The following is a 26,837-nucleotide window of genomic DNA, read 5'->3' on the forward strand; positions in this document are numbered from 1 at the left end:
TATCCTTCTTTCTTTCTTTCTTGGTTTTTACATCAAAAACCTTGGTAGAAAATTCTTTCAGGGGTAAACATGGATCCTCTTATCAAACTTCTCTCTGGCTCACAGAAGTCACTAAAAAACCTCTTCCATATGCATGGTCCCAGGGCTGCCAGCCACATTCTGAACAGATGGGCCTGCAGTTCTGGATGGCAATTTGCCTTAGGGTGAAAAACACACAGATCACAAGTTCAGTTCCATCATCCAAACAAAACACTTGGCCACAGCTAGTAAGGTGCAAGTCGTGTGGGTTTTGACTCCATTCTTTCCACGTGCTGTTCACATGTTGGTAGCAGCTGTCTGTGTCTGTGTCAGGAGGTGCAGCCCCTGCCCCGTGCACGTTGGTGGTGAGAGCTGGGACAGGACTGCATGCAATACAAACCTTGTTCCAAACAGGGCTCAGAGCAGCCAGCCACAGAGCTCTGGACCAATTGGCCAGGAGAAGCAGTATGAAAATAACTGCAGCATCCTCCAATATCCCTGGAATACACACTGGACTGCACTGCCTGCTTTGACATCCAGACTGCCATGTGTCAGACAGACTGTCCCTCCACCTCCAACCCAAAAACTATCGCCACAGGGCTCTCTTCATGGCTGTGCCTTGTTGGTCCTTGTTCTCACAACAGGAACAACTTCCAGCTACCTTCCTTTTCAAGGACCTCTCCATCTCACACAACCTGTTCACACATGTCCTAACACCTCCAGGTCATGACAATACTGTCTTCGCACAAAAATCAAATCTATTCTCATTTCAAAATTTTTTGAAATCCCTTTACCTATTCCAGGCTTATTGAAGCTGTGCCTTTCTGGATGCCTACCTTGGCAAACCAAACAAAGACCTAAAAGGCCAGGAATTAGCAGCAGCTGCTGTAACAAGGAATAGAGGCAAACATGTATCTCAATGTATCTCAAAAACTGTGCTCAATTCAATTTACCCACGTTGCATCCCTCTCCCATTTGGGAGTCTGAAAACAGGGAGTATGAAAACAGGGAAAATGCAGGGCTTCTGTTTCCCTTTGGGTTCCAGCCAGGCAGAGGGGGCAGGAACATCCAGCACAATGGGGAAATTCTGCATTACTTGTGTTGGCCGCTCAAAAGTAGCCCCTGGGTGTGTCACTACATAGGGCTGCAGATTGACCATCTGGGGTGTCTTCTCAGTGCCACACATGGGGATTTTTAAACTCCTATTTTTTCTTAAACATTATCCACTTCTGTATTCTTGTGGGCAACAGTCCATGTAAGTACCTCACGAACACATCTCCCCAGCTTCCTGTGGAGTTGCTTTCCTCCTGACTTAAAAGAAAGGAACAAAGGCATAATACACATTTAACTTGAAAACTGGATTTCTCAGAGGAAAGAATTTCAGTCCATCTTCCACACAGAGACTTTTTTTATTCATGTGCAAAATAAGGCTTGCATGCACAAAATATAAAGGACCCTAAAGAAAAATAATCTCCTCTGTTTCCTGGCTAAACTACTAGAAGACAGTACACTATTGAGGTTATAAACCTTTATTTTTAGTAATCTGGCATAAATGTTGCTTGCAAGCAGCTACCTTCCTAAACTGATGAATCATTAGGTCAGCTGAATCTCTTTCAATTTAAAAATTAATTTGTTCAAAACATCAAATTTAAGTGATATACAATTGTTTTCCACTGAATAATACACTTTCAGATATAACACACTCCAGTAAGTAATAAAGAAATAATAACAGAGAGATGCAAAACATAATGGTGGATCAAGACAACCCAAGTGTAACTTACCAAGTTTTTGATATAAGTATAGGCACTGTGGGAGAATGTTTGTATGGTTTCAAAATGCAGATACAAGGGTTTTGTTTGTTTGACTATACTGATACTCAGTTCTCAACCAGATGAGACAAAGCATTAGATCCCCACCTGAACAGCAAAAACATAAGATACCAGCACCCACTCCCACCCATAGGCAAAAGTCTCCAGCAGAAAGTTCACCAGAGGGAATTCTGGAAGGAGAACAAGTAGCAAACAAACCTGGGTGAGGAATAGGAAGGATGGCAAAACATTGTCCAGGACATTTGCCATCTCCTGAATGAGCACACAAACCTCCCCAGACAACACAATTTAGGTTTCACTCGATCTGCTTTTTTGTTGCCCACATCAGTAGCAAAGTCCTGTCTCATCCCTCCAGTCACTAGCAGGTGACTGCACAAGCCTGAGCAAGCTGGTTGTGCTTTCCTAAGCTTCTGCAGAGAAGTGGGTATGTCCAGAGGGAAATTCATCCTTTAATTCATCCATCTCTCAAGCAATGGGTAGAAAACACACTGCAGCATCTGAAGGGGGCTCGTCTCCTCATGTTGTAGAGAAGCAAAATTCCCATTAGTGAAGTGCAGCTAAAAGCACGTCAGCAACTCACAAGAGTTTTCAGCAAAAGCACAGCAGAGAACTGTGCAAAAGCAGAGCAGCCAGGTACCAAGCAGAGCAGAGCCCAGGTGTGCCCAGGGAAGTGAGGGCACAGAGCTTGGCAGTGTTCAGTTTGCTGCCTCTCCAGGAGCTGCAAGCAGTGCTCTAAGCCTGCCAGCCAAGCAAAGCATAAAGAATTTAAAAAAATATGCAAAATCATAAAATACAGGTTGTGGGGTGAATGCTCTGGTCCCCAACAGCAACTGAGAGATGACAATGCATCTAAAGGGAGAGGAAATCCATCAAACCAGGCACTGGATTGTCTGTTGATTCCCACCTTGGCTGATTGCCTCTGTCACTTTGCTGACCACACCAAGGCTTCTGCATGTACCAATGGGTCAGAAACTGTATTTTATCTCAGGAGGCTGGAGTGTGACACTTGGGAAGTATTATGCATGGGAAGATGTTATTACATTGAATGCAAACTGCTCTTTGCTTTGTATTAACAGGCTTGTTTACATTATAGAAATAACTGAAAAATAAAGCATTTCTCTGCAGGAGCTCACACCATTTAACCCAGACATCCTTTGTTGCTTTAATGCATGTAGTGGGTTTAAATCCAGCCTGTATAATCTAGTCCATACTGCCAAAACCCAAATCCTATCTTAAAATCTGCACAAAAGTAAAATTATTATATAGCAGAGCTGAATATTTTAGTAGCTTTTGAAAGAAAGTATGGGTTTTAACAAAACCAACATTTCACCTGAATTCTAAAATGATGTGTGTGCAGGAGAGAATAAATTCTCAGGAAATCATTTTAAATATTCACGTTCCATTACATAAAACTTGCAAGACTGCTGCAAAATGCATTTAAATAAAAGCAAAGTCATTATACAGTTGCAACAGAGAATCTCACTCTCATTCAGTGAGGATGTCTCAACACCCTTCTTTTTTCCTATTTGTTTAGGTCACATTTTTTTTATCCCCTGAGGCAAGATTTTTTTAAGAACAAATTTTCTGTGGGTATTTTCTTAAGATCCCACATTTAGATCTATTGATTATTCTCACTGGTAAATGTTTATAGTCTGGTTGCAACCACATTTTGATTCAGGTATTTTTGTCAACTGCTAAATAATCTATTTCTAAGAAACCAAATTCCTATTATATATTACACTTCATCATACTAGTTTTATCCATTAAAAATTAAAAGGAAAATTTTAAAAACCCAAAGGTATATAACTTCTCTCTCTGAGAAATAAATACTGTTATCTTCATCTTTTTAAACCAGTCAACTCCCCAAACTGGGAAACTTCTCCAAATTTTAAGTAATTTGGCATATTTTGAGAAGATTGAGTAGGGGGTGTTCTGCTTTTCCCTGGACACAGGGGACCCCAGCACAGCCCACACCACAGCCAGAACAGGTTTCCTTCCTTCCTTCCACCTGCCCAGAGGCACAGGGTAAAAGAGATCCCTTGTCCTAAAGGGTTGATGCAGCCCACAGCTTCCCATCTGAGAGCCCTGCTCTGGAGCAAAGACAATGACAAACCAAATGGAAATGCTCCTGTGTGGCATTCACATTCTCTGAAAAAAATCCCCTCGCTCGGGGTTTTTCTCCTGGGAAGCTGAAAGGCAGTGAGAGAGGCCACAGAGAAAAGAAAAACAATTCTTATCTCATTTGCTTCTCCTGTGTTGTGCTCATGTGGAATGTGTTTAGAGATTGTTTCATTGGGTTCTGCTGTGAGTTGTTTTCACTCTTTGGCCAATCAGGGCCAAGCTGTGTCAAGACTCTGAAAAGAGCCACGAGTTTCATTATTATCTTTTTAGCATTGAGTAAGTATCCTTTCTGTATTCCTTAGTATAGTATAGTATTCTTTAATATAATATAGTATAATAAAATAACAAATTAGCATTCTGAGAACACAGAGTCAGATTCATCACTCCTGCCTTCGTCAGGGCACCCTGCAATAAAATGCTCCTGACTGGTAGGACTCTGCAGCTGGCTGTTACAGATGGGCCCCAGCTTTTCTGACAAGCATTTGTGCAAAGTTGTTATTTGAACTTCCTTGCTCACTGCCTTTCTCAGACATCATGTCCTAGGCCAGCAATGAGGAGGTGCTTATCCAGGCAGGGCACACACCTCAGTGACAGACAGAGCTCACTCCATCACCTGCCTGTGGCACATTTCAGTCACAGCCTGGAAACAGCAGGCAGTTTTAACCAGGATGTAAAATTAAAAATTAAAAAAAAAATTGGAAAAAGCATGTGTTCTTGACTAAGAAAGTCAGTAGAAGCGGGAAGAAACTTTATTCTATCAATATTCCCTATTTCTATACATTCTTTCAGCATATATTTTTTTCTATATATATTCTTTCAACATTCCTTGTAACTGTGTAAGTGTTACTAAGCCAAACCAAACTCTGCAGCAAACCTGATGCTGAAGGGGCTGCTTAGGACACCTTATGCTTTTGAGCTCCAACTGGTATGAAATGTGCTACATTCAAAATTATCATCGCTCTGATGAGCAATAATCATCCATTTACCTTAGGTATAATTCCCTTTTTCTCTGCTAGCTGAACCCACCAACTATTTTAACTGCCTCACCTCACCTGACTTACCTGTTTCATTAAAACATTCCATTTTAAACACTGATATACTCTCCAGACTCAGAGAATCGATGTGCCAGGGTAATTCCTGGACAGCTATATCGTATTTCTCCAGCAATCTTTGTAAAAGGCAAAGTCAGCTAAAATAGAACAGTTTCTACAGATAAATGTACCTTTATTTCAGTGTAAATATTTTTAAATATTTTAATGCAATGATAACCAAAGAAATCGGTGGCAAAGCAAAACCGCAATATTAATATTTGATATTTGACTTTTATAAGAATTGAGAATTTCATCATTAGTTAATATGGGGGTTTTTTGCAGGCAGATAATTTTCCTTTGTATACCTTGTTGCACAAAACTATCATTAACAAGATATATTACCTAATTATGCTGTTCTGTTCTACTTCTGAGCAGGACTGAAGCTATAAATTTCACAAGGGCTGTGTACTGTCTGCAAAGGCTTTTGACAGAATCCCATGGCCACAAAGAGCAGAATCTGGAGAGACAGTGTCATTCCATTTGACAAACTGACTGGTGTCACTGTCAGCATAATAGTCCCAGGTCTGCAGCAGAAGAGAACAACATTGATTGACAACATCAAAAGGGTCAAGACAAATTAAATATTTATGGCTCTGGGCTGTGCTGACAGCTCCTGATGTGTTCTCAAAGCTGATACATTGCTTCTGAAAGTTGCCCCACTAAACCTGCAGTTTCCAAGGTTCCAAGTTTATTTCCCAGGCTGCTGACAGCCCTGCCAGCCTCTAGGAAGGCATTGCTGAACACCCTACTCCTTCCCATTTCCCTAAGTCAGAACCATGCAGTCCTTCCTGTAGGGAAAGTGAAATTATTTGCTTCACTAAAAGCATAATAACCCAGCAATGATCACAGAGGAAAAAAAAAAAGAGAGAGGTGGCTTTTTATATATAAAAACAGTTTTGTACATCTGCTTTCTGTTTTTTTTTCAATTTGATGAAAATTTGTGAAAAACCTCACTGTCACAAAATTTAGGGTTGTTGGTTTTCCCCCAAGATAGTAAAATTAATTCAAGTGAGACTAACTCCTGGCTCCAAGCTAAATTTGCACATTCCCAAAGACTGCAAATTGTATCACTACGCCCATATTTCACACATGCAGGTGAATTAAATTATTAACATAACATGCAAGCCACACAAAACAAAGCCAGGAATATAATAACAGTCAGGAAAGAATATTTGTTGTGCATTAGCTCTGGTTTAACAAGCCTGATTTTTTGTTCCAGTTTATTCTAAGTTCAAGCAATAAAGTAAATTTCTTAGTTTAAGACCTCTAAACTAGCACCTGAGAATACAGCATGACTAAAGTACACATCAAATTGATTTAAAATACCTACCTAGCTTGAAAACATAGACATCAATGAGCACTTGACATCTGAGGCACCATTACTAGCAAGTTCCTGAAAGGATTGGGATGAAACCCCTTACAAAGGAATGCATCCATCAATGAGAACTAACTAAAGCAAACTGAGCAGAGGGAGCTGATATTACAAATACCTGCAGACTGATAAATGAGGAAGAGATGAGACTGCTGACAAAGAAATTAGAGGCACTTGAAAAACAAGACCCATTTGAACAAAGTGTGTTTTCAATCAAAACTCACAAAAACGTTCATCTGGGGGAAATCCTAGAAATTCCAAACAGGAAGGTTTATGAATCATCTAAACCCATCTTTCTACTGAGATCTAAGACATTCAGACAGCTATTTGTCTAACTTTTTGAAAAACTAATGACTGAGATTTCACAGGCCTGGCAAGTAAATCTAGTCTTGAAAAAGTCACATCTAGACTAAAACATTCTCAGCTGCAATTTCAAATCACATTTGCTTCTCAGCCAGCCCCCAGTGGCTGGAAACACAAGGCACATTTGTCCTTGCAACACCCCCTTCCAACAACCTGCCAGCTCGTCCTTCCTCAGTTTGCTCTTCATCACAAATCATTTGTTCCATTTTTCTTCCGTGGTCCTGCTTTCAAGACTAAGGAAAAACACTCAGAAAAATAGTACTGGAAACAGACTGGGGCTGGTGGTGAAGTGACAATGGGAGCACCAGGCACGGTTATGTGGCAAAGGCTTGATCCATTTGTTCAAAACCTTAAAAAGGAGAGTGGATAAGTCTGCCTCTACCTATAGCTTTAGTTTCCATATTTAAAAAGAGGATACTGACATAAAGACATTTCAAAAGAGAAAATTCACCTCTTTTCTGGTTATCTGCTTCACTGCAAAAGATACTTGCCTTATTCCTAATTTGAATTAACCTGATTTCACTTCTTAGCAACTGCTTCCCTTTCTTTTTGAGTCAGATTAAACCACCCTCTAGCACACTGTGTCTTCTCCACATGAAAACACTTTATTCCTCTTAGGAAGCCTTGTACCACTCAGAGGGAGCTGATGAGGATGCAGTCCATCCCCAGGGCTCTCCTTCCACAGCCACAGCCCTCAGACCAGCTGCTCACCACTTGTGCAAACAGGTCCAAGGCTCCTCAGCTTGTTCACACACCACAAGCCTCAAGCTTCACTGTCAAATCATGGTACTTCCAAGGTCAAGAGTTCCACTGAAAGCTGGGCCAGTTCTCCCCATCTCCTCAGTGGTATTTTAATTCATTTACATAAGCTGGTACATAGAAAGACTGACTTCAAGTTATCTGCATTTTTCCCACCAGTTCCTCCAGTCAGGGAATTGATAACAATGCTGTGCTGCATTCCCTGAGCTGCACACAGAAAATGTTTTCTTTAGAAAACACAAGGCAAGATTACTAGGTAACAGTTAATGTCCTAATTAACTGCACAATATCTTCAATATTTTCCATTACATTACTGAAAATAAAGTTAGGATGGAGAAATTATTTTCTGCATTGATGACATCTGGCACCAGCAATTTGCAGTTATTTTGACTAGTACAGTATTTAAATTACTAACAACACATAAAACTCTGAGCTAACAGCAGTCTGTGGCGGTAAGAAACACACTTTGTCAAAATTATATTTCCACAGGACCAGATTAATTTAATTACAATTAATATTTTTTTTTAGTAAATGGCTCCAACAGAAATGTATAGCAAATAATTTGCGTATAAATTACTCCCTCTCCTGCTCTAGATGTTATCAGCTCCAAAAAGCCACTTACAAATATGTTAATTCACTGTCATTCTCAGTCACTGTATGTGAAAATGTGGGCAAAATTTTGTTAAAATAAACTACATCTTTTGCAAATACCATGTGTCTGCTTTTCCCTCCAAGACAACATGCAGACTGGGCAGGAAGCAAGCAGTGTTTGCTGTAACAAATGTTGATGTTCATTCTTGGCAAGGATCCCTTCCTTAAGACAAGTTTTAAGAAACAATCATGTATCTGCATCATCAGGAACAGCATGCACATAAAACTATTGTGCTAAGGGTTCTTTGGAAAAACTACTTCAGTTCCCAGCTCTGCCCATCCAGCCCAGGTGCTGTGGCATTCTGCCTTGCCACTGCACTGGCCTTTGCCCACCCTGACTCCCTGCTTGTCCTGCTCTTGCTGCTCCCTGACAGGGGAACGCTTCCCCACACCTCAGACACACAAAAGAACAACTTCCCCTGGGGGTCCAGTGCAAGAAGTCAGCTCACACCCCAGGCTTTTGCTCACAGAGTGTTTGGAACAATTATTCTCCTGCAGGAACACAGGAGCACTGCTGCACTGCCCTAAACCCATGCTGCTGCTGCTTCCTGCCGTTCCTGGCTCCCTCTGCCCCTGCAGCCACATCCTCACTTTGGTGCTGGCTCTGCCATCCACCAAGCATCTCAACGAGCTGGTCCAGCTCTCCAACCCTGCAGAAAACCAACTTTCTGCTGACTTTGCCCCATTTTAACCAGGCTGTCCTGGCTGACAGAGGGGCTGACAGGCACAACCACACAGGGAGAAGGAGCAGAGCCACCACTCCCAGTGGTGAGTTCACCCAGCCCACCCTGGGAAACCTCTGTAACAAACCAAAGCCAGGCAGATTATCACTGACAGAGTATCACTGTGCATGTAACCTTTCTGCAGAACTCACAAAACTTAGAAAGAAAAGGCTTGTTAAAAAAATAGTAAACCCCTCCACAATTCATTTATGATAGTTTTAATCCCTAATAATTATATTACCTCCAGCACCTGGAAAATAGATTATATACTAATTTCTTTAGAAGGGGAAACAAAATAAACCCACAACATTTTCTACTGAAGTTACAATACTATGCATTGAAAAAGATTAGCCACATCAGAAATTGTAACAGCAACATGTTCCTGTACAAAGATTCTCACATCTAAACAATTCAGTCACACTGTAAAAGCATTGTTTTTCTTTTATAAATATGCCCACAAATTATTTGTATTCTTACATAACAGCCAGCTCAACACATGCCCATCACAGCCTGCCAAGATGGCTCACTATTATAAAGATACAGAACAAAGGACAACAATAGTACATAATTGCTCTACAAATGGCTTTAGAGAGTAATTATATCATTAGTCCTGAGTGGTTCCAGCTTCCAAGTGTACTGCCACTAATCTTTTGAATACATTTTTGTTAGGAACTAAGTGGATATCACTAGAGAAAAAACTTGCCAAGTGAAGAGCACTCCACTGAAGAACTCCATTTCCATGCAGTTCATTGAAAAGGAGGAATTTCCTTCCCCCATTGCCCTGGAGACAGCCAAAGGAGGAGCACTGACAGCTGCTTCCATGTACAGCTCCACAGTGACTCTGTTCCCAAAGCTTTACACCTCAAATTGTATCTGCTTTGATGCAATCGTTTGAGGGCAGTAGACCTAATAACAGCCTGCCTACCAAGCAAGACAGATCAGCCAAAAAAAGCCAGCAGGACACAGGGATCAGAACTTCTTCATGATGTCCTCTAGGGCTCACAGACTCTGCAGCCATCCCTACAAGAGCTGTGTCCACACCTCCCTGAGTGCCCAGCTCCCTCATTCACTGTTACCTCCTACTCACCCCCAGCATTCACACATCTGGCTGGCCAGAAAGAGCAGAGATTAAATCAGTTCAATACCTGCTCCTTCTTAAAACAGTTACTTCTGCAAGACCATTTTTTCTCTGACACTAGTAACTATAAAGCAATACTTTGAGATGAATTCTTTCAATTTCTCAGTGCCCTTATCCATCTCCTAAATACTATCTTTTCAGCTTGACTCTATGAATGGAAGTCCCTTTCAGGTTATTGAAAACACCTAGAGCTGCCAATTCTACTTCTGACTTGAAATACACTCTAGTTTGCTTTGCTTTGCTTTCCTCCTACCAATGGAATGCCTCAGATAACATCCCCATAAAGACTGCTGTTTTACAATGACAGGACAGGAATAAACACCTTATTATTGAAGTACTGTAGGTGCTGTTTCTGTGTACAGTAGAAAGGCCAGTCTGCCATGCAAGCACTGAAGCAAAGAGTTCAAATTCCCTTGAAATTATTCAGTGCACAGGTGAGAATGGCTTCAGATTTCAGTTTGGCAGAGATTGCAGTTACCATCTTATTTCAAAATAAGAACCGTATTAATCATGTGCAGCTCAGTAATCATGTCATCATGTCATGACAGCAAATTTAGTAGTAAACTGCATTTTATAACCTCCTACTAAAATTTATAAACTATACATTGCTCAGGAATTACTTGCTTTAGAAAAGAGAGAGCAAGCATCACTTAGATACACATAATTTCTGAAGATAATACAGATATCATGGAGCCACACATTAGCCAAGGTTAGAAGGGGCCCCTAGAGATCATTCAGTTCCAGTTTGCTTACGAAGGGTCAGCAGGACCGTGTCCAGCCAGGCTTTGACTAACTCCAAGGACACATTGTCTCTCTGAAACTAGGGAGCAGAGAGGACCAGCCACTTCCCTCAGCCTTCTGGCTACACTCTTCCCTTGCCCTTTGCTGACTCATGCTCAACTTCTGGTCCATGAGAACCCCTAAAATTTTCTGCCAAGCTGTTTTCATCCTCACATAACATGCATTGGTGTGTTTCTTGCCAGCTGCAGGACTTTTCACTGAACTTCATGAGGTTCCCATTGACCCCATGCCTCTATGGTGAATCAACCATTCCTCCTAGCTTTGCATGTTCTCCAAATGTGCTGAGACTGCACTCTGTCCCACCATCCTTGTCATTAATGACAATGTGACACCAGCATTGCCTCAGTATCCCCTGATTCTGCTTCCACATCCCATGTGTTTTTAATGTTTGTGTTTGGTCAGGAGCTCCACATTCATCCATGCAGACCCTCTGTCACCTCTGCTCAATTTCCTGCTCATCTAGTTGGCCCACTCCTGAGCTTGGAGAATATAATCCTTAAACATTAACCAAGTAGGTCCACAGATGCAAGTCTGCTCTCCTGGAGACCACAGTTCCAATCCTACAATTTGCCTTGTTTCTTTCCCTTGGGATTCTGAACTCCACCAGCTCAGCCTTGCTGTCTCTGAGATCACCTCCCCAGACTCACATAGCCAAATAATTTTTTCTCCTTTGTACGTTTGAGGAGTAGAGCACCTCCCCTTGTCAGCTCCTTGATCACTTTGCAGTGGAATTTTCCAACAATGCACTTGAGAAACCTGCACTTGATTGCTCATGCCTTGCTGGGATCAGCAGATGTTGGGGTGAGCAAAGTTTTCCATGAGGAGAGGGGCTGCAAATACAAGGCTTCTTCCAGCTGGCTGAAGACACCTGATCTACTGCTTCTTCCTAACCACAGAGTCCATGGCAGACATCCACCACAGTACTGGTAATACAGCTCCTCCTGGTAATCTTGACCTGAAACTCTCCCCTGGCTCATCATCCACCTCAAGGCAGAGCTCCAGACATCCCTGCTGCTCTCCCTCACAAAGACCAAACTCCACTGCCAACCTCCAGCCTGACCTTCCTGAAGGGTTTGTATCACCCTGCAGTCCTGTGGTGTGAATGTCTTAGTTCATCTCTGTGATGCAACAAAGCAACAAACACAATATCCACAAGTGAGAGCACCTCCCCCACCATGCTTCCTCTCAAAAATTCTTCCTTTGCCTGTTAAAATCCTTTAAACAGCAATCAAATAAGATCCCTGGGGTATATCTTCCTCAATCACTTTGATCACTGGTTAAAATGCCTCACATGCACTGTTTAATGCAGCTTGTACCTGGCAGGTGTGAACAGAGCCATTGTATTGTCACATTCAATCCTCTGAGGCCATTAATGCAGCACAACATGAGCCGTAGTGTCAGGGGTTCAGTCGTGTACAGGGGATGGAGCACAGGAAAATGAAGGTGAAAAATCATTTTGGGGAAAGCTGAGCTGAAACACTCTCTGCACAGGTCCAGACAGCAATCTGCAGAAATGCAGCCGAGGTGATCACCCAGGTTAGAGGCCCAGCTGAGATATTATTTCAGCAATCTGGACTGTTTTGCAGACAAGGTATTTTTACCTCACCATAATTAAAAGACACCTGAGCAATCCCTGGAAAACTTCTAACACTGTAGTTGGTTCCCCCTCCTGCTGACAAAACAAGAACAAACTGTATTATCTCAGCCATGCAATGAGAACAGGAGTTATGGAGCTATCCTGAAGGGAAACATCCCTCGGTGTTTAACCAGAGGGAACAGAACCATGTGAAAGCTAAGAAATAATCTACTTGGTAATTACAATTAATAGCATTTACCTCTTACTGGGAGCTTTACGTTTCTTAAATATTTTCCAAACATTAATTAATTACTAAGGCAGGGGAAGAAATGCCATTGCATTATGTAGAAAAATAAGTATGTTGTGATAAATTAATTATTGTGTAAGCATCACTGTTCCTTGAGCCCTTCCATATGTATAACCAAGGGGTACATATGGGTTTAGCTTATTCTCTGCTGTAGGGCCCTTTTGGATTTTTTTTTTTTTGGTCCACTTACTTCCAGCCTAAGTTGCCAAATATGGATTGTTCTACAATAAGAAGAACAAACCAAATTTGTTTTTAATGTAGACTTGGAAAAATGCAGAGTTCCAGAAACCTACATTCTAAATTTCCCAGAGTTTAAAATATTATAATAGCCAAAAAAATTTCCCCAGATTTCCAAAACAATGAGACAACACATAGCTCTTGGCATCTCAACAAGGTGTTCCACAAACCAAGGACAAAACTTGCAATGCATAACCACTACTTCCAAAAGCAGAAACCTATACTTAATTTTTTTTCTGACTATCCAAACAAATGCTTTGAAATTAATAAAGGTTGAGAATCCTAGCAATAATTAGAAATACTAAAAGCCATACTACTACTTTTCATCAAACTACCAGTACTGACAGTACTGACAGTGTAACAGAAAAAAGAAAATTTACTTGCCTGATCAGAGCACTTCCAAGTGAAAACTTCATGAAACAGTGACTGTTTTTGATCTTGGCATGGATTAGCTCAATCTACATCTTGTAAGGAGTTCTATTTCCTTGGGAAACTGCTATTAAATCTTCTCGGAATCATCTTCCTTGGATAAGTCTGTTACAACTGTTATAACCCCAATAAGGCACATGACATAACTGAGACAAAAAATTTGAAGCTTACTGCAGAACTCAATCTTCAGGTTCCAACAGAGCTCATCTAAATCCAGGCAGCACTTCAACAGTTTCCATAATGGAATTAAACTGTGATACTGAAAACAGCAAAAGGAATTTCCACCCAGAGCCACTCACCACAGATTTCTCAATAGGGTGGAAGCTCTAAAACCAAAATGCAATTAGTGTTTTTCTTGTAAGCAGTGTCTGAACCCCATGGTGATGGATACTTTATACATACAATGAATCAGCAACACTCAGTATCCCTCTTCCACCTAGTCTTCATCTCTGCACTCAAGAATACTTTGAAAAAAATTGTTTCCAAGCTTAATATGAGGGAGAGTATGGTTTACTTTTTTAAGTGTCATTTTACTATAAATGCTGAACTTGAAAATCCAATTAAAAATCCAATACTTTCTGCTTGATCTCATCAGTTTTCATCCTGCATGACTATCTGAAGCAAATTAAACCTAAACTTTCATTTAAAGACAGAAAGAGAATTGGTGAAATTTAAGGAAGGCACTTTAGATGAGGACAGTGGTGTTTGGCTCATACTTTTAAGGCTTTTATGTGCTAAGCATTCAAATGCCCTATTTTGTATAGGGTTGTTCAGGTCTGAATTATAATTTTACCCTTTTGTTCATTTAGTAAGAAAAAAGGTTTTATAAAACTGACAAGCAATGGCTACATCTACTCCATTTAAACCAAGGAGGCAAATTAGGGTATTAGGAACTCCTTTATTTCCCTGACTCATCAGGTCCTTCAGGAAGTTAAAGAAAACACATGGACCAGTTTTTCATAGGCTCTCAAACACAAAAATTAAGGGAAATTAGACAAACTGAGCCTAATAGTTCTATCCTACCTCATACAAAATCTCTTTACACATGATCCAGCAATAGAAAATGGCACTTTGAGTTGTATCACAAAGGAAAATCTTGTAAAATCCTTTTCAATATCTTGTCAAAATCAGCATGCTCTGTGACTAGACGACTGTCAGGGTGATCTATAGCCCCCAGACAGCCCTGTAATATAAACTAAATTGCCTGAGTCACAAGCAATGATAGAGTCATTCTACAGGAAATTGGAAATCAATTCTTGTCATCACTGTACATAACTCCTTTATCAGAGTTCCAGTTGGCCGGTGTAATGCAAGGGAAAGAAGCTGGGAACTGACAATCATGGCAAGTTGAACAGTCTGCACACACACACTGAAGCACAGAAGCTCTGTTTCTGGAGCAGCACTTTGCATAGGGGACATGACAGATGTGAGCAGCCTGACTGGTAAAATATCAAAGGCTAATCAAAGGTGTGCTGCATCCTGTTCCACGAGCAGGATATATGTAGTTTGGGATTGGGCCTGAAAATTGAGGCCAGTAGTCTTTGTGCAATGATTCCTGGCAGAACAGAGGGTCAATCTTTTGCTAAATCTCACACTGGAACTCTTTCAGACTGGAACTGGGAGATTCCTTCATAATCATTATCCAGGTGCTGCAGAAACCAGAGCACCAATTTCAGCATTGACATGCTCATTAGTTTGGCTCTCTGCAACACTTGTGTCAGGACTCAGTTGTTGGAATCAAGTGATTAAATCAGTTTTTGTTAGCAAGTAGATTTTTAAGCTACAGAAAGAGCCAATTCTAAAAGTTAAAAGAAAACGAAGAATCTAACACAATGTTATTCTTACAGCATGCAATCACCCTTTGAGCAATACTTTTCTGTGTAGATGCTCTACTACGCCTCGTTTTACCTGGACTCACCAGCTAAATTAATTTCAATTAAGTACAACATCTGTTAAAAAAAAAAATAAAAATAAAAAGAAAAAGACAATTAAGACAGTTCTCTGTGAAACATGATCAACTCATGAGTGTCCAGCACAGGATATTTCTTATTTTAATGCAGAAGTCCTAACCTAAAATAAGGACTCCTTCCAAAATACAAAATCCCAGAATTATCTGGGATATTGAAGATTAAATAGTTCCAAGTCCCTGCCATAGACAGGGACACCTCCCACTGTCCCAGGCTGCTCCAAGCCCCATCCAACCTGGCCTTGGGCACTGCCATGGATCCAGGGGCAGCTGCTCTGGGCACCCTGTACCAGGGCTTCTCCAGCCTCACAGGGAAGAATTTCTTCCTGATATCTCAATCTAAACCTTCAGGTAACTGGAAGGCTGCAATTAGGTTATTCTGAAGCCTTGGCTGAACAATCTCTGCCTTTCCTTATGGGAGAACTTCTCCAGCCCTCTAGTCAACTTCGTGGCTCCTCTGGACTTGCTGCAGCAGGTCCATGTCCTTCCTGTGCTGGAGACCCCAGAGCTGGATGTGTCAAATATAGTTTAGAACAAATCATTCTGCTTAAGTGTCACAAAGTTTCCTTCCCTATTCTCTGACCTGTTTGGGAGAAGGTGTGGTTTCTTCATAAAACAAAAATTTATTATGAGACTAACATTGAGGATTCCTCTTCATGAGAGCTAAAAAGCAGGGACCATGAAGCAAACAAGCCAACACCAGCAGCAAATGACCCCCATGCACCACACTAACCTGCAAAGGGGCTGTGCATGCCCTGACAGCTCTGCTCTAACACTGGCTGCAATAATGTCTGGCACTAGTCAGACAAATGGAGAGCAAACAAGACATCAGAAAGCAGCTGAGAAGTTAAATGCTATCATCTTGGGTTAATTAGCTGAATTTAGATTACATCAGCCACTGATCTTTTTATCCTAAGTATGATACTGTTTATATTCTTGAAAGTAGGTCTGGACAAAGAATTCATTCATAATCTACTTTTGAAGCATATGCATATTTTTCAGCTCGTCTGCCTCACTATTCAGAAATATGGTCATTCCACATTTATGTTTTGTTTTTCAAGTAGTTGAGAAATGAATGCACATTTTGTGGTGGGATAATTGCAAGACTTAAATAATTTGTGATGAAAAGTGCACCTTTTCTTTTTCTTGAAAAGCAAGCTGAAATCCACAATATCCCAGAAAGATGGCCACTTTCATTGACAAAGTCTTACTTGCTTTTAATTTACACTATCCACCCTTAATGATATGCCACTATTCGTTAAACTATTACAAAATTAATCTGGTAGATAGAAATTTAGTCAGGTGTTTGTTTGTTTAACATCATTACCCAGTTTTGAGTCCATGAATCAAAGGAAATGGGGTTTTAATTAAGGCCTGCAGAATAAGAAGGACATGAAAGCAGAACATTTAATTTGCAGAGCATAGTTGCACAATGTGTATTCCTTTGTGGCAAAGCCAGCATGAGAATTTCCTGCTCCACTCCACCTCTCCCTTCTTGCCCTCAATAAAATGCTGCAGTTTTCTGCTCTTTCCCTCAGTTGTACCAATATAACTGCATGCTGTGATAAATGCTCATCTCTGAAACATCTGGAATATCATTCACTATCCCTGCAACAGTATTGGTATTCTTATATTTGCTTCCAGTACAGCTCCATAAACACCACACTGTGAAAGCAGCAAATGCTGACCTGGGAAGTGATTTGATCTGCACAAAACCCATTTCAAGGATCAGTGTCCATAATGTACCATTGCATTAATAATGTCCTGGTTTGTTCTGGGCTGGCACATGGGCCCAACAAATCCATCCAATAGGATCAGCTTGTTCTTTAACAGCACTGTACAAGCCACCACCTTCCAAAAGTTCACACTCAAGTACGCTGGGTTGGAAAGGCCAAGACTAAAGCCCCCCACAAGTCCATTACCAGCGTGACACTCATGGGCCAGGACATGTGGGTTGTCTGGTGGCTCACAATTTTTTTTTGAGATTCTGAGTTTGAAAATCCCAACAAAGATTTCAGCCACCACAGAAAGATGTGCAGAGTTAATGTCACTGGGGAAAAGTGGCCAGCTCAAACCAGAGATTTTGCAGCAGTAGATGTGTCATTCTTGACCTGGGCTCTTACACACACAGCTACCAAAAAGCACCAGGATTAAAGAATTGGTAAGTGGTGACAAAAACAAATGGTTCTAGAAAAGCTGCAGAAGTCTATAGAGAATGAAAAGTTCTTTGCCAACAGCATGTGTCAGGCAGCAGTTGCAGAGCTTTAACCATCTTGCAACAAGTGAAAGGCAGAACCACATTGCTTCATAGGTTGCACTGTGCACAGACAGAAGGTAAGTGATCCAAAAAAGCATCAGAGTGTTGGAAACAGCTGAAGCAAGAGAGGGTTATTGCTTATAAAAAAACTAACTGAAAAAGAATCTCATGCTTCTAATTATCATGATTACTGGATTTGATCCACACCCCTCCTTTCCCTCTCCAAACCAAGGTTTAACTCACAGCATCTGTTAAAGAATCCAGGAGTGAGCTATACCTAACCAAATTTTGCAAGTCATGAATCTTCTCTACAACTGTCTCCATAACCATGGGAAAATACTTTATCACTGCAATAATCCCCTTTAAAGGAGATTACTAAAGTAAACAGGCATGATTGAACAGTAACCAGTCTCCGTTTTGTTTCTGTCCTTAATTCAGGCCCTTTGTTAACTGCTAGTTATTGCTGAAGCACAGTGAATTTTGCATGGTAAGTCATTTTAAAGACTGTTTCTCCATATCTTAAAAGGTCTGAAACAGAGGTTAGAAAAACTAATAAACTTAAAAGTATGGAAAGTACAGTCACAGAGAAACCTTTTATCAATGCACAGCACTGCAGTGAGACACATCCCAACATGAAAAAGTAATTTGCATGTTTACTGATGCATTGTGGATATTTGTTCAAAGCCTTTAACATAAGCTGTTAGTTACACAGCCCTGATTCATTTAAGTTCTCAAAGTTTTAATTAGTTCTGAGAAAATGTTTTATGTAGAAGTCACAATTTGCCATGAAGCAGCAACTTGCCCTCTTTCTTCCTGTGATTCAAACCCTCATGGGAGAAGTCTTGCCTATAAGACTTGGGCCAAGAACACACCAGAAAGCTGCAGCACTGGCTGTTGTTCAGCACCCTGCAGTTTTTAGCACCCAAACCACTTTACAAAGACAACACACTCATCCACATTTTGTGGATTAACCCAATCTGCAGAGAAATAAAATAATTTCTTATGGACAAATAGCCATGGTAATAACCAGGAAAAAAGAAGGGGGGAAAAAATACAACACCAGCAGCAAATGTTTTCCAACTGTCAGAAGAGCATGGCTGTGGCAGTGTGGAGGCCAGCAAGATGAGCAGGTGAGCCTGCAAGGGCCCTCTTCAAACCTGTGCCTGCATTTCCAAGAGCACAGATGGCTGCCAGGTGGGAGCAGAGCAGCTCACATTGACACAGTCATCAGCACTGACACTGGACAGGGGGCTCACTGCCCTGGTAAGCACTGACAGAAGGTTCACTGTCTGAAATTGTGTATCATGTCAGGCACAGAAGCAATAATTTATAAACCATTTGCAAATAGCTGCATCACTCAATATACCTGTGAGCTCAGCACACAGGGTCAAGGCAGAACTCCATCTTCACTCTCTCTTTTCCCACCCCAATGTAAAGATCCCTCAGTTTTTCCTGGATCTGTCTCACCATGTCTTATTGCCTGTTACTATCAGCTGACAGATGTGTGCCCTCTCCATGCCATCCTATCTACATGTTTTCAGTAAGCCAAACAACCAAAATAGTGAAAGTCCTAAATCAAAGTGAAAGGAAGAGAAAGGATGATAGACTTCACCAGTTATAAAGAAAAGCAGAGCAAACTGCATGTGATGCTTCTTTGTTACCATAGCACACCCAAAATTTCACACAGCTGTACTGTAACTGAAGAAAACCTGAAGGAAACTCCTTTTGTCCAAGCTCTGAACTCACCACCACTGGTGACACATCACTCTAGACACCAAGGTTACCCCTGAGCTGGGGTAAACCAAGCAGCTAAGCACTAAAACAGCAGCCCTTGTCAGCCTTTCCCCCAGCAAAGAAAACCCATCTGGATAAGACCACCTGATGACACGCTTGACTGATGTTACAGAGAAAAAACTCATTCTGCTACAGTGAAACTACAATCTTCTTAAAACCTGAGTACTACTTAAGCATTCACAGTCAACTGTGGTTGAGGTACTTTAAACAAGCACTGGCTGCTCACAGAATAACCCCTAAACACAGTTAAAGGAATTCAGTAGGGATACAAAGAGCTGAGTGGAAAATTGAAGTTACCACTGAGTTACCCAAGTACACAGAATGCAATATCTTTAATTACCTACATCCCTCTATCATCACTATGTCCTTCAGAATCACACCCAAAAAGGGAACATGGTAAAAAACCACATCACTGGGTCTCTCCTGCCTCTATATAGCAAGTGAAACCAAGAATTTAAGACTTTGCTCTGCTCATGCAGCTCTTCACATTGCTCTGCTAAAAGCAATATGATGCCAATTACTGAATGCCATTGCAGGACTTACAAACCACTGAAGAAAACAGTACAAAATCTACTGCAATGTCATGGCATATGATGGTGGCTAAACCATTCATATTTACCAACCAGCATCACGTAGATTGTCAATTGTTGAAGTCTGGCTGAGTGGTTGCTTGCTAAGCTGCTCTAACATCTTCACTCAGGATCTTAGGAATAAATGCTAAGTGGTCCCCTCAAACAAAGTTCAGGAGGTTGGTGTTTCTAATTGTTTTGGATGGTTTTTGATTATCAAGCCTCAGTAGGAGCTACAGTGCACTATGATGCTCCAAAGAAAAGGTACCATGTATATTTTTAATGCTTCTACTCATGCTCTTTCACAGCATGTGCTACATCCCATCACTGTACCATGACCATCTCCTGACAGTTATTTGCCTCTGTGGTATTCAATATGTGACTTGGATACAACACACTGAGGCAAACAGAAGAGTAAGAAACAAGTTACAGAACACTTTCTCTCTCCTTCTACTGGAGCAGATTGTATGTGTGGGAATCCTTAAAATCAGAGGGTTTGGGAAAGCTGCAAAAGGCAGGCCTCAGAAACAGCAGAACTGTGATTAGAGCAAACAGTAGCCATAAGATTTGTCAGCAGAAAAATTATATGAGATGTAGAATGTAAGGACAAATAGAACAATGGTCTGTGTATTAACACTTGTCTAGAATAACTCCCAAAGTCACAGAAAAGTCTATCTAGTAAGATGTTAGGAAGTTCTAAGCTTAATAATGGAGCTCTGTGCATTGTGTTTTAAGGCTTACAAGCAGGTATTGTATTCCAAATAAGCAAGTATTGTTTTAACCAAAGATATGTGTGCTTATAGTGATTGGATAGAACTACTGTCAGTATGCTTTTGCTTTGTGTGATTGGTCAAAAAACTTTTAAAGTGAGTTGTAAAATTGAATTGTTTGTCTGCTGCAGAGGACGTGAGCTGCTGGCACCTTCCCATTGTCATAACCACGTAATGAGGCTGATGCTGGAAAATAAAACAGCTCGAGACGTGTTCCCCAGCAGTCCCGTCCCATTTGTGATTTGTACATAGAGCCCCAGCCAGCACTGGTTTGTGTACAGCACAGCAGTGTAAGGTTCAGAGGATCCCAAACTCTCCCTAAGAACTGATGCCGCAGCGCCAGCCACCCTTCACTGTGAGCGTCACCCCGTGGAGCAGGAAGCAGTTTTCTTTCCCCATCACTGCAAGTCCCGGCCAGGAGTCCCAGGTGACAGATGACTGCGGGCCGGCCCTGCTGCTGGACGTGGCTCGGTGGAAGGAGCAGACACAGCCGCCAGGAGCAGCGCGGAGCCCCAGCGCCATCAGCCGGGGATGCGCTGCCCCTGCCCCGCAGCCTCTGAGCACACATCTGTCCCTGCAGCAGCAGCACGGGCTCTACATTTACACACGTCATGTAATTATGTTTAGAATTAAAAAAAAAAGAAGAATTTTCTCAGAATTATTTTTACCACTATTTTCCCCATCTTTCTAGTGTCAGTTCCATTAATTCTACCGTTTCCCTAAATCTCACAGAAAGGGATTTTCAAAAGCACTAGATCTTCAAGTGAGTTCTGGAAAAATCTCTCATCCAGAAAGATACAAATAAATCCCTAACCTGCTTTGCTATTACAGTGAGAAAGATAAGCATAAATCCAGCTATAACTCAAATTCAGTCTTTTTACAAGCTAAAAAGCCTATTGAAAAGGAAGATTGATGGCAGCTTTACTGCACATTACTGGTATATTAACTTAAGATATTTTTTAACTGTTAACTTAGAGAGATATTCCTGCTGGTGAAGGTTTATCTCTGCTTCCTTTGCAGTCAAGTAGGATGTGATGTCTCCATCTACTTCCTCATTCTCTGAGGCACCCTATAAACCTGCCAGTGGAGAACAGCAGAACAGAGGTCTCCCTAAAAAGAGCACTGAAAACAGACATTGCTAGCTAGAAGCTGGGAAATCAAATTATAAAGCCTCTGCAATACTGTTTCCCTGAATGGCATGGAACAGCTTTCTACTTACAACTCCTACAGCTTGATTTGCCAGTCCTGCTCCTCAGCACTCCCTTTCCCATTCCCTATTCGAGCACACACTGTGGGCATCTGTATCATGAGACAGAGACACAGCTAGGGAAATTTCTCTTCATGCTCTACCACAACACAGAGGAACTACTACAGTCCACTCTCCCAGCCTCAGCTTTAGCACACCATGCATGCATACCTTGTTCATTGTATTTTATGCTGGTATCAGAGAGCTCACCCTGGCCAGCAGCTCAGTGCAGCAGGCACAGCTCACACTGGATATCAGCCACTCACGATATCTAAGGCTTTACAAACCCACTGGGATGCCTCCATTCTCTAAATACAGCACATGAACTAAACTATGTGTCTTCTGTACTCGTGACTTGTTACCCCTCACCACTCCTCCCAAGAAAACTTAAGCTGGACAACACCTGAGTTTTGCATGCTACTGCTGCTGCAGAGCTGGAGACAATGTGAGGGGAAGTCATTTTAATACACCAGATAGGTGTATTAAAATACAGTCTGGCCTTCCAGCTGCCCAACAGGCCATAAGCAACCAAAAGCTGCTTGCAACGCAACAAACCCAAAGCATGCAGCAGGCTTTTGATATCTGGCTGAGACAGATTTGAAGTATCAGATCATCCTAGTTCATCTCTGTTTTTAAAGGCCTGATGAGGACACAAAGCTGTTCAGACTTCCTTTGCTTGCCTTATTTCACGTGATCCCAGACTGCTGCAAAGCAAGGGCACAGCACAGGGCAGTGAGAATTACATCTCTGCAGAACTCAGCCCAGGATCCAGCTTAGAGCCACTGAGTCTTAATCACAGAGCACTGGAAGTAATAATCAGGGGCTGCATAGCTTGGATTGGCTAATGAAGTTGTAATGGGGCATTTATCAAGGGATTTTTAAAGTAAACATCATTGATCTCCTTGCAAAATGTAGCACTTTAGTGACATATTTGGGAGTGGCTCAGCTACCCTGGGGAGCCAGGACATGCCACACAGAGTAAACTTGTCAGCCACTGCAGGCACTGCAGTCTGTGTCAATCCAGCTGCTGCCTCCAGCTGGATTTAAGGACGAAGCAAAGCAATAACTTGAGGCAGTCCATCTTCCAACTCAGATGCATGCTCTAACAACCAGGCATTTGAACACTTACAAACTACTGAGGAAAACAATATCTACTACAATGTCATGACGTATAATGGTGGCTAAATCATTCATATTTACCAACCAGGATTGTAAAGGTGATCCTCCCATGTGTGAGGACACGAGGCTTGCCTCCATTTTGCTCAGAAGGCTGATTAATTATGTTATATTATATATTATATTGAAATACTACATAAAAACTATTCTAAAAGAACAGAGAGAGAGGATGATCAGAAGGGTACAAAGAACAAGAATAGAATAGAATGCATAACAAAATCTTGTGACTGCTCACAGCCTTGGCACAGGTGGCTGTGATTGGTCAGTAACTGAAAACAATCCACATGGACCAATGGAAGATGCACCTGTTGCATTCCACAGCAGCACATAGTTATTGTTTACATTTCTTTCCTGAGGCTCTCAGCTCTTCAGGACGAGAAAAATCCTACCAGAGGATTTTCTATAAAATATCATGGCTACACAGGATCACACAGATGGTCAATTGTTGAAGTCTGACTGAGGGGTTGCTTGCTAAGCTGCTCTAACATCTTCACTCAGGATCTTAGGAATAAATGCTAAGAGGTCCCCCAGAACAAAGTTTAGGAGGTTGGTGTTTCTAGTTGTTTTGGATGGTTTTGATTATCAAACCTCTTACAGGGATGCATCTCTCTCATGTTCAGAAGACTCATAGTAGGAACTCTCCTTGAAAGTTTTTTAAAAAGAAAATATGTTTCAAGAAAATATTTTTCTCCTTTTGAGAAGCCAGCATTTTCCAACATTAAAAAAAAAAAATCACTGAATAGTGCACAACCAGCTACAGCTATTATCCTGAGTTACAATCCTATTCCTCTGGGCACCTTGAGGATAAGCAATTTCATTGTGTTTCTCAAACATGTTAAAACAAACTTTCTCTACCCTTTCCTTGACTTGGCCACTCTGCTTTTTTTGCAGTCTCCTTTGTCAGCAGCAGCTCAGCTCTTCCATGGCAAAGAACTGGCTGGATTTGGTGAGTGTGGGAGGTAATGCACACTCCTCTGCCTTGGGAGACTGGACTGCTCTCTGGAGACAATTTGCAGTTCTCTAGACAGAGTAAGTCTTGGTGGCTATAAGTAATCTCACTCCTTTGTCCCAAAGGAAATGAGCTACAGAACTGTTTTTTCCTTAAACCACCACATGGTTCACAGTCTCTTTTGAACCCTTGCACAAGCAGGCCACAACAGCTAGTCTATCAGACAGTTTTTCAGTATGAATTTCCATTATTTATTTCTAGTCTCACCTGAAATTATGTCAGACTGGTCTTAATGAATTACATCAAACAGTCACAAATGGGGCTGATGAAAACAAATAATAACCACATGGAAATCACACCCAAAGCAGGCCCAGATCCCAGGCTAAGGTTACAAAAGACAAATCACTGCCAACCATTAGCTTAAAAACTAGGAGTCACAAAATAACAGCCAGTTAAACCCCTTGAGAGCAAACCACTGATGAAGAAGACCATCAAAAGCAGTGACAAAACAGCTGTACGTGAGGGAATTTCAATAGTCCACCACTCTATAATACCTCCAGATTTGTTACTGCTACTCCAATCAAAGCACACTTAGTAAGTGAGCACAGTTAGAAAAGCAAAATCAGGAGCATGCACAAAAGATGACTCTCCTGGCACTGCACAGCTCATTGTTTTAGGTCACAATTGATTACTCCACTGATGCAAATGAAATTCAGATGCAAGACCCAAAAGGACAAGATGGACAAAGTGCTGGGGAAAGGAAACAGAAGAACGAAATTCAGCAGTCAAGTGTTATTCATGAAAAGTTATTTTGTGAATATTTCACCATTCATCCTTGGTTATTGGAGGAAAACCAGAATGAACATCTGAGATTTAAATAAAAATTAATGAAAAATAAATATGTGAATAAAGCCACTCATCTGCACTAATGGCTGCTAAGAGATTGTCTGTACCAAGCACTTGTACTCAGTGATAGCCACAATCTCAATACTTCAACAACAATCGAAGGACCACTGAAAACTTTCAGAGTTCCAATGGTTCTCCTAGACAGATTTTAGAGTCTGCAGGCATTTATCTCAATTCAGTAAAGCAAGTACAACTGTCTTTTGCTATATCAAAAACTGAAAAGCTGCCAGCAATGCTTATGCATACTACAGAAAACATTCTGCATGACTTCCATCTGTTATTCATCATTCTGAGTGGATGTAAGGATGGCATATGTTACTGTTCTCCCACAGCCTGGAGAAAGTAATCATCTTGCCCTCCTTGATGCAAACAGCACATATTTTTACATGAAACAGATATTTTTATTTAGTAGTTTTTTACAAACTATACACACTTGTATTTAGGAGAAGGTCTTCTGGGCATTTCTACTGGAAGTACCAGACTGGATGGAATTCTGTCTAGTTTTTCCAAAGGAGAATACCATCTACAAAGGGAGACAAAGAATTACATTATAAAGAATCAGGTGGTTGTAACACTGAAAGATGTGAGCCTGTTCTTCTGCCCATGGAGTGGAAGTCCTCTAAAAAAAAACTAAAACTCAAACACACTTTGTCTTTTGTCATTACTAATGTTAAATTTGCTGCAAGTCTTAAAAGCCTCATGGACAAGCTAAATTTTTCCAAGATGAAGGCAATAAAATCTCAGGGAGATTCTAATTTCTCTACATTAACCAATATTTTCTATCTCACTGATAGTGTAGATCTTCTGGCCAGCTTTGTTACAGAGGAAAGTATTGTGTCCATGTGATGTGAACTGCAGAAATGTATTTGCCAAAATTGGGACTGAAGATTTAAGGAATTAACACAGCCGGATTTCTAAACACAAAGCAAATGGATGAGCTAACTGAAGTTTTTAAAAAAAATCCCACAAGGGATCAAACTGACTGATAAACCTCTGCTACAGACAGAGAGCATGGAGTAAAGCCCAGTGAGCTCAGGGTACAACTCTTTCACATAAATGGACCCAGATCAGGTTCCAGCTCAGAGTATGAGCACAGAGCCTGCTCAAGTTTCAGCAAGCACATGTGTAGCAGAGTTTGCTCTGCCAAGGAGGCACAAGCTTGGGGATTGGGGGTTTTTTTCCTCATTTCTTGTTGATTTTGAAATTATTGATATTAAATAAATTAAAGGAGAAACCCTAGACAATGTTAGGGGGATTGACAAAGGAATTCACCAACTATTAAAAACCAAAACCAGGAAAAAATTTCTCAGTATTTCAGATTCTACTGAATAAAGTCTTTTTTTCCCCCCTCTCATGACTATTTTCTTTGACTCTGATGTCCCAGTCCTGGTCTTTGCATTCCATGGTATTCAATCCTTGAAAATGAATGAGAAACACACAAATTCAAAGAGCAAGCGGGTAGCAAAATTATACCAACTGCAGGGAAATATTACAAAACTTTCAACAGCATCAGCCATAAACAATCCAGTAAGGATTATTTCTAATGCTTTGCATTTCACCAGAATAATTTTTGTCCAAGTATGGACAGAAAATGTGGTATGGAGGAGACACCAGTGTGGAAAACCTGATCCAGACAGACTTTTCTGGTCTTTCCTGCTTTCCCAGAGCTATCAGTGTATTTATCACTATAGGATATACTTCACACATTTAAACAAAAATATTTATTTTTGAGAAATATGGACTCTGCTGAGAGACTAGACTGGCAAGAGAGAAACCAATTTATTTAAAAG

General features: G+C 41.0%; 1 long non-coding RNA gene across 1 annotated transcript in view; it reads right to left on the reverse strand.

The window, feature by feature from the left end:
• Window positions 1–1,454: 1,454 nt before the first annotated feature.
• Window positions 1,455–26,837, reverse strand: part of LOC120513465 — a 39,051-nt gene continuing 13,668 nt past the window's right edge. Inside the window, exons 2-3 of the long non-coding RNA XR_005630278.1 lie at window positions 25,481–25,570; window positions 1,455–2,354 (exon numbers count right to left, since the gene is read on the reverse strand). This is a non-coding gene — a long non-coding RNA (uncharacterized LOC120513465). The remainder of the gene's footprint in view (window positions 2,355–25,480; window positions 25,571–26,837) is intronic.

Source organism: Passer montanus, unplaced genomic scaffold (genome assembly GCF_014805655.1).
Source record: "Passer montanus isolate IOZ18808 unplaced genomic scaffold, ASM1480565v1 scaffold81, whole genome shotgun sequence".
Lineage (NCBI taxonomy): Eukaryota > Metazoa > Chordata > Aves > Passeriformes > Passeridae > Passer > Passer montanus.